The sequence below is a fragment of the Myotis lucifugus genome, unplaced genomic scaffold (assembly GCF_000147115.1).
Source record: "Myotis lucifugus unplaced genomic scaffold, Myoluc2.0 scaffold_885, whole genome shotgun sequence".
NCBI classification, from domain to species: Eukaryota; Metazoa; Chordata; class Mammalia; order Chiroptera; family Vespertilionidae; genus Myotis; species Myotis lucifugus.
The window spans coordinates 90,492-99,236 of record NW_005871933.1 but is presented as its reverse complement, the minus strand read 5'-3'; the positions used below and the strand labels follow the sequence as shown (position 1 = coordinate 99,236).

Here is an 8,745-nt window from a genome sequence, read left to right as displayed (position 1 = left end):
CTGTGCTCACAGCCCACAAAGGGGTGCACCTAGAGTTCCCAGCTCAGGTGATTGGGGAGGCTGAGCCACTGGGCTCTACAGGACACCTATTACACAAGGCCACTCTACCAATTCAAGGAGACATAGCAGCTCCACCCAATACATAGAAACAAACACAGGGAAGCAGACAAAATGTGGAGACAAAGAAACATGTCACAAATGAAAGAAATGGAAGAAAGCAAACTACTGGATGTAGAGTTCAAAACCATGGTTATAAGGTTACTCAATAATATTCTAGAAACCTCCAAGGGTCTTAGTGAGACTTTCAAGGATCTTAGTGAGAATGGTAAATACATGGAAAAGGACTAGTCAGAAATTAAGCATACACTGACTGAAATAGAGAATAGCATACAGGGATTCAACGGTAGACTAGAGGATTCTGAGAATCAAATCTACGATTTGAAATATGAGGAAGTAAAAAACATTCAACCAGAAGAGCAAAAAGAAAAAAGAATACAAAAATATGAAGATAGTATAAGGAGCCTCTGGGACAACTTCAAGTGTACCAACATTCGCATTGTGGGGATGCCAGAAGAAGAGAGAGAGCAAGATATTGAAAACATATTTGAAGAAATAATGACAGAAAACTTCCTCTACCTGGTGAAAGAAATAGACTTACAAGTACAGGAAGCACAGAGAACCCCAAACAAGAGGAATTCAAAGAGGACCACACCAAGACACATCATAATTAAAATGCCAAGTGTTAAAGACAAAGAGAGAATCTTAAAGCAGCAAGAGAAAAGCAGTTAGTTACCTAGAAGGGAATGTCCATACAACTGGCAGCTGATTTCTCAACAGAAACTATGCAGGCCTGAAGGGAGTGGCAAGAAATAGTCAAAGTGATGAATAACAAGGCCCTACAACCAAGATTACTCTACCCAGCAAGGCTGTCTTTTAGAAGTAAAGGTCAGATAAAGAGCTTCAAAGACAAGAAAAAGCTAAAGGAGTTCATCACCACCAAACCAGTAATATGTGAAATGTTGAAGGGTATTCTTTAAGAGGAGGAAGAAGAAGAAAAAGATAAAAAATCTGAACAACAATATGGCAACAAATACATATCTATCAACAATTGAATCTAAAAATCAAAATAAATGAAATAGAAATCTAATGAACAGAATAAACTGGTGAATAAAATAGAATCAGGGGCATGGAAATGGAACAAACTGATGATTCTCAGAGAGAAGGGGCTTGGGGTGGGGGGTGGGAAGAGATTAAACAAAGATCGTATATCTATATATGCATTACCTATGGACACAGACAGAGTGGCAAAGGCCTGGGGTGGGGTGGGAACCATGTGGAGGGAGGCAATGAGGGGAAAAAAGAGGGACATCTGTAACAATCTCAACAATAAAGATTTTTGGCTCAATGTCTAGAGTGTCGGCCTGCAGACCAATGGGTCCCAGGTTCAATTCCAGTCAAGGGCACGTACCTTGGTTGCAGGCTCCTCCCCAGCCCGGGCCCTGGTCAGGGCATGTGCAGGAAGCAACCAATCAATGTATTTCTCTCATATCGATGTTTCTCTCTGTCTTTCCCTCTCTCTTCTACTCTCCTTAAAAATCAATGAAAAAATATCCTCAAGTGAGGATTAATGAAAAAAAAAAGTATAATGACAATAATAATAACAACAACAATACCTACAGGGCTTAGATGAGGATCAAATGAGATTATATGGAAACATGCTATTCAACTACACATATGTAGACAGATAATAGAGCTGATGCAGGAGGAGCAGGATTTGTACTCTCAGAAATTCCCAGTGTAATAGAAGACATAATATAGCACATGGAAAGATTATAACTGCCCAAAAAAGTCGTCTATGGGAACACCACTCTTTGTTCCTGATTTTTTCATAGATAATTCAGGCACCCTGATAAGACTAACTTGTGTTTTAGAAAAAGACATATTATCAGTCAACATCGTTAGATACAACAGGACCAGCTACACAATTTGTGGGGCTCAGTATAAAATAACAATGCAGATCCCCTTGTTAAAATTATTAGGAATTTCAAAACAGTGACGGCTGAGCATTAAGCCATGTGCAGGGGCCATTCTAAGCACAGAGAGTCCTGTGTGCTTTCACAGATCACAAGTGACCCTGGGTACAAGCAAGAAATTGATTCTGGCTCATTTCAGCAGCAATGGTTAAATTTCTAAGAAGGTTGCATACAGGCTCAAAGCTGCCCATAAAGAACCATCATGCAAAATCACAGCCCTGAATTAGTCTACTGAAGATGTCATTGCCACTGCCAAGAAGTACTTCAGGCATTGCTTGTGTTGCTGCCAGCATAGACCAGAAAATTTAATTTTATTGCAACCACTATCGATGCTAAAGAGAAATTCTCTCTAGTTCGTGATTTCTGTGGGTCACTAGCTCCTGATTCAGTTTCTGGGGTGGAAACATCCAATTGACAGAGCCTTAGCCACGTGCCCATTCTTCCAACTGCAGGGAATCCTGGGAAAGCAAGTACCTGGCATTTTCTTCATGTAGCAGAAGGTGGGCTATGCCTCCCCGTAGGTCACTTAAAACAGGGAATTCCTCAAACATAATAAGGAGGGGCCATGTGCCAGGTAGCCAGAAAAGACAACAAAAGTCCATTCGAGAAATAACGTGCTCAGGCAGGTAATCAAAGTTATGAAGTTGATACACTTGTTTATTTCACTCTGAAACTCACAAGTTTATCTTATAAAGGAGACCCTGATAGTGACAGGTGTGCATCCTATCCTATCTAATAAAAGCCCAGCGACCTAACAGCAGAACGACCAGAATGACTGGTGGTCAGTGCGCTCCCACAGTGAGAGCGCTGCTCGGCTGACCGGGATGAGCGGCTGCTCCTGTAGTGGGCTGATCCCTGCAGGCCACCCCCCCCCACCACCACCACCACCACCACAACCACCACCAGTGCATGAATCCCATGCACGGGGCCTCGAGTAATATATAAAATATCTACACGGGTACTCTCTTCTTTCCAGCATCTTTCCACTATAAACAATCTTAGACGTCCCCAATTTGTGATCAGTATTTTCTCAGAAATAACACTGATCTTAAACCATTCCTTTCTTCTGACCAAAATGATAATTTGTCAGTTGCAGTGGTAATGCACTGGTTTTCACTGTCCATCCTTACACCCCTTCAGGATTGCGTTCTCTCACCCAATCATGTGATTCTGATGGGCCTGCCCATCCCCTTCCCATTTTCCTACATGCATTTTAATGCCAATGAGATCCAGGTTCAGTCAATTATAAAAAACCCTTTTCCCAGCCACAGTGGTTCCATGTGGCCACTCTCATACTTCAATGTGCACATCAATCAACTAGGGACCTTTTAACATGCAGATTCCCATGCAGTAGATGTGGGTAGGCCATCTACATTTCTCACAAGCTCACAGATGACACTCGCTCTGCTGCTGATCTGTGGACAACACTGGGCGTAGCAAGAACCTGGATCTCCAGGGGCCTAGGGCTGTGTATTCTTACCAATCCAGGCCAATTAACCCAACACAGAGAAAGCCAAGGGAGAGGAATAATTATGTTGTTTCTACTTGGAGCTAGTTGTACCTGGTACCAGTTCCTCACTCCAGTTACACAGGCCAATAAATCTTTTTGTTTAAATAAGACGGGGTTGGATTTCTTCATCACAACCAAAAGAATGCATAGACTATAAACCTTCTTTAGACATCATCTAACAGGATCCAAACTGTCCTGAGCAAAGCTAGTCCTCATTTGCTACACCTGCAACCTACCTACCTTAAAGAATTACGAATTCTGACTCGTGATTATCAGAAATAAGTAGAAACAAATACATAATTGCCAAATTATCCGTTACAAGTTTGAAATTCAAATTTTTTATTATAACAGTCATCATATATGTAAAGCTAATATAATTCTTTTAAGGCTTCTCTTTGAGTGGGAAAAATAGTATTCATTATAAATGTTCATTTCTGCCCTAGATGGTTTGGCTCAGTGGATAGAGCATCGGACTGAGGACTGAAGGGTCCCAGGTTTGATTCCAGTCAAGGGCACATGCCCGGGTTGTTGGCTCGATCCCCACTTGGGGGCCTTCAGGAGGCAGCCAATCAAAGATTCTCTCTCATCATTGATGTTTCTATCTCTCTATCCTTCTCCCTTCCTATCTGAAATCAATAAAAATATATTTTTTTAAAAAAAGATCTTATTTTTTAAAAAAATAAAAATAAATAAATGTTCATTTCTACTCAGCTATCTTGCTGTGTTTCTCAGGTGACTTCTCCATAGTTGACTATACCTCTGGAACCAGGGAAAGAAGTGCAATACAGCTTCCACCTGTTGTGAGGTACAGACATTTGTAGAGCTAAACTAGTATTCTAAACAACTTGCTGTTGGGTCCTAAAATTCCACCAACTTCGTATGTGTCTACCAACTACACTCATCCATAAAAGTGTAAACTAATTGTTTTTCATTCACAGCAAAGATTAGTTGAGATCATTTTGCAGTTCTAAAAGTAAGCTCTCTGGCAAGTGCACTGTAGATCAAATCAGTCCTCCTCCATTCGCATGGCCTAAATTATTAATCACCCTTGGAGAATAGAAGGGAGGCAATTCTGAAGACAAGGTTAAGTAAACACTTGGAGAAGTCTTCTGAGTGAAAAATGACTCATTGTTCTGAGGGGTGATAATGTCACAGTTCTCAAACAAACAAACAAAAATGGAATGGATATTCCCATTAGAAGTACAAATAATAATTAGCAAGTGCACAATGCATAGTTGCTATCCTTTTTTAGAGGAGTTTATTTTTAATCCAAGCAACAGTTTATTAAAGCCTTTCTTTTCTGAGGTTAGAATAAATCAAGACAGCAAAACTGTACCAGGTCAGTTCTAACTCATGGCCTTTATATGCCTTTTCCTCCTGGAGGCCTGTCTGTCGTCTTGGACCCAGAAGGGGGTGCTTTGCCTGGATTCCCATAGCCTCCCCAACTTCCCCCATCACACCACAATGGTTCACTTTTCTGAGTCCCTCTCTGCCTCTTCCCACACCCCTCTATACAGTTGAATACTTAGCACAAAGTTAGTGTTTTAAGTATTTGTTTACTGCATGGACAAGAAAGTTAGAAGATACTAGGTTATAACCAATTTAATTCATAATTCGAGGGGCACCTTTTTTGCTTGTAGGTTTCTTGCACAGTGCTGATACAATTTGCTTTGGTAAAATTTTATAGCTCATCCAGTTTGTTCTTTTTATTTTTTTTTTTTATGTATTAACATGAAAATGTTAGTTTTTTCTCCATAAAATAAAGCTACCCGCTGCTGCTAGATTTGGCTTTAAAAGCCATAGGTGTTATGCTTTTCAAAAACTTCAAATTCAAAGTCATAGCAAAGGGTTTAATAGTATCAATAACAGAAACAGGTTAAGTATCTTTACTGTCTCAGGGTAAGGAAGGAACTTGTGCTAGGTTTTTCTGCCATTGAATTATATCAACAAGTGCCACTAGGGGGTGCCTCGTCTCTTCTTATTTCCAGTAAACAGAATGCTGCATTGAAAGCTCATGTTGCTTTCCCATAAACCAGTATCTTCATTCTTCGTTGTATATGCAAGTTTCTTTATTCTCAATATCATGTTAGCCTTTACAGTGGCATCTATAAGCCAATAACTTCATTCATGTTTATTGAATACTAGTCAATTTACTCTCAAATGATCAATTTCCTTAATGAAGTTAATTGTACATAATTTTTTTTTTCTGTTTTCATGGCTCCACTGACATGCTAAGAAAACAAGTGTTCAGTATCAGAAGTAATAAACTTTTCCATTCCAAAAATAGAAAACAATTATGTGTATGCTTAAAGAAATTCAAGGAAAAAAGACTTAGCAACTATCTTTAATTTAATGATGAACTTCCCAAATTTTGTCAGTACATGAGACACATAAGTATCTCAGTAACCTTTTCACGATGTCTCAAGACAAAAAAAAAAAGTTCTGTTTATTAAGTAGTTAGGTTTAATAACTTAATAGTATTTTAGTTCTCACATTTTAAATAGCTGAGGTTTTTTGTGGGTTTTTTTTTTTTTCAAAAAAACAATAAACAGAAAGAAAAGAAATACATTTTATTACTTCACACTTCTATTAGTTATTTATTGCTGCCTAACAAATTATCCCTAAAATGTAGTGGCTTAAACAAGTACTTATTATCTTATTATTTCTGTGGGTCAGCAATCATCGAGAGGCTCAAATGAGTGGCTATGTCTCTGGAACTTCTCTGAGGTTGGAGTCAGGACATCAGCTGGGGCTGTGGCCACCTGAAGGCCTGGCTAGGGCTGGAAGATTCACTTCCAAAACGGCTCCCTCACATGGCTACAGGCAGGAGGCCTCCAGTTCCCTGCTAGTTGTTGGAAAATGGGCTCAGTTCCTTGGCATGTGGCCACCTCCATGATGCTGCTTGAGTGTCTGCACAACATGGCAGGTGACTTCCCCAAAAGTGAGTGATTCGAAGGAGAAAACAAGGAGAAGGTTGCAAATAATAATTAGCAAATGCACCATGCATAGTGACATAGATTTGGAAGACTCACACCATCAATTCGGCCGTCTTCTATTTTTTAGAAACTAGTTACTAAGTCCAGGCCATATTCAAGGGGAGGGGATTCAGCTCCATCTCTTAAAAGATTATTGAATAATCTGGGACCCAGTTTAAAACCACTGCACTTAACAGTAGAATAGAATAGACTGAATAGAAGGGTGGGGTAAGGCATATTTACTTTCTGCCTGAGCTGGGACATCCACCTTCTCCTGCCCTTGGATCTCAGCACTCTTGGTTCTTGAGCATTTAAACTTAAAATGGGACTTAAGCCATTGGCTGGCCTGGATCTCAGGCCTTCAGGTTTGGACTAGAACTACACCACCGGCTTTCCTGGGCCTCCAGCTTATAGATAGCAGATGACGGGACTTCTCAGTCTCCAGAAACACATGAGCCACTCCCTCACGATAAATCTCTTTCTACTTATCTTCCTACATGTGTCCTGTTGCTTCTGTTTCTCTGGAGAACCCTGTCTAATCTAGGCGATCTACACTCAAATTTGGGGATCAGATTAGAAACCACTACCCTCATTTTCTGTTCCATGTTGATTTTCATGCGCTACCTGCTTTTTATCACAGCGACCACTGAACACCCAGCCTCACAAAGATAGGTCTTCTAAAAAAGTAATGTAGCACAGGCTCAGGTTGCAAAAGGGAGCTACCTTGAGCAAGTAGTTCATACAATGGCCAACAGATGTTGCTGTGTTTCCCTAGAAATTTTCAAGTATGTTATATATCCCCTATGACTTCACTCACGTCCCCCTAGACTGGCTCAGGGCACAATTTGGGAACCACAGACTTAATGGCCATCACCGAGGTGAAAATTAAGGTTGAATGCATGTTTTAAAAATCTTCCTAGACATGCAAAAAATAGTTTCCCTATTGCTCCAGGAACATTATAAAAGAAAAATGAGGAGGCTATTTCTATCCATGGTATTAAAGTAGAATGAAAGTTTTATTTTGTTATAAATGCTTGAAGAATGTAAAAGTATTCTAAGGGCAGAACTCTTTTTCCTCCACCCGTTTTAGCTGGAATGAAGAGAAGGCAATCCAAGAATTTAAAAAAAGAAAATACAACCTAAAATTTTGTTTTTAAAAAAAACTAGTATCCAAAAAATAACTGTCTTCTTTTCTTTTCCTTTCTTTTCTTTTCTTTTCTTTTCTTTTCTTTCCTTTCTAAAGACCTATTAACCCAGATCTTAAGGGAAAGGGCACTGGACATTAAGAAAGAGGCCCACCTGTCTTTACAATTTAGTGCAATTACTTTTCTTCTTGTGTGTACTCTGCTAACATTATTACAAAAAACAATAATTCCCTCCTTTTTATAAAAAAAATTGTCTTTTCTTTTCTAATATAATGGTATTTTAGCATCTGTGCCAAATGATTACATAGTACACCATTTCCTCATTCACAGGAAATTAGTCATCAATAAAAAGAGCTCAGGTAATGAAAGATCTTCCTGTTAATTTCAGTGGATAGAAAAACAAAACAAGAAAAGGCCCAACATATTTCTCTCTGCTCCTTCCTTTGAAATAACAAAAATTCATTTTTAAGGGCAGGATCCCACACAGAAAAAAAAAGAGAGAGAGAGAGAGAGAGAGAGAGTGAAAGAAGAGGTGATGATAGCAGATGACTATTTTCCACAAAATACTGAAAGATGGAAAGCTGTTAACCAACAGTCATAACTTAGGTTTCAGCGTTACCTGTTCTGCTAAGCAACCAAAGAAGAAAAAAAGCCAACTGGGAGCAGGTTTGGTCAGACCAAAGAAACCTAGGACATTTCCATCAATAGATGAACCAGGGCCTCTGCAAGCATTGGCTTTGCATTTGGAACTGGAAACAGGAGGCTTTGTGTAAAGCCTGACTAAAGAGTTAGGATGATGTCAATAAGTCTACTTCCAGGGAAAGTGGGGCAGAGCGGTGTGTCTACTTTCCATCTGATAGAGCTAAAAATATTAGTAAAAGGTCAAGTGCAGTCTATATTTGACTGGATTTTCCAAGGTATGCTTATTTTGTTTTGGTAGGTTGAAGGCAAAGGGGTGGGCAAAGTCTCCAAAAGAAATAATACTCCTTAACATTTCCAGCAACAGGGAAGCAAGGGCAAACTGAGATGGTGCTGTAGCATGCCTCGGAAATATTGACTCAGAAATGAGTTAGTCAGAAGGT

The 8,745-nt window shown here is 39.5% G+C and overlaps 1 non-coding gene across 1 annotated transcript; it reads right to left on the bottom strand.

The window, feature by feature from the left end:
* Nucleotides 1–7,761: 7,761 nt before the first annotated feature.
* On the bottom strand, nucleotides 7,762–7,915 carry LOC111824080. The gene has a single exon (XR_002827184.1). It is a non-coding gene; the product is annotated as a small nucleolar RNA SNORA81 (small nucleolar RNA).
* Between the last annotated feature and the right edge of the window lie 830 nt (nucleotides 7,916–8,745).